This window comes from Penaeus monodon, chromosome 30, assembly GCF_015228065.2.
Source record: "Penaeus monodon isolate SGIC_2016 chromosome 30, NSTDA_Pmon_1, whole genome shotgun sequence".
In the NCBI taxonomy this organism is placed as follows: Eukaryota; Metazoa; Arthropoda; class Malacostraca; order Decapoda; family Penaeidae; genus Penaeus; species Penaeus monodon.
This window is the reverse complement of record NC_051415.1, coordinates 19,912,322-19,912,582: the sequence shown is the minus strand read 5'-3', so window position 1 is coordinate 19,912,582 and position 261 is coordinate 19,912,322.

The window sequence follows — 261 nt, the reverse complement described above, 5'->3', positions numbered from 1 at the left end:
CTCCGCATGCAAGTGTAACTTCGAGTGAAAATGAAGCAAATATCGACACCATAAAAAGTCCAGCTTTTTTTTCTTTCTTTTTTTTGTGGATCACTTCCCAGCGTGACTAAAGAGAAAATGAGTTCGGGTCGTGATTGGCCAGTCATGGGCGACGCGCCATTGGCGGAATGTGACCTGTCCCTTCGCCAGCCGGAGCCAATCCGCCCATTTTTATTGTCTATCTTATTCCTCGTGGTTCTCGAGTCGTCTTCTTTTTCTTCC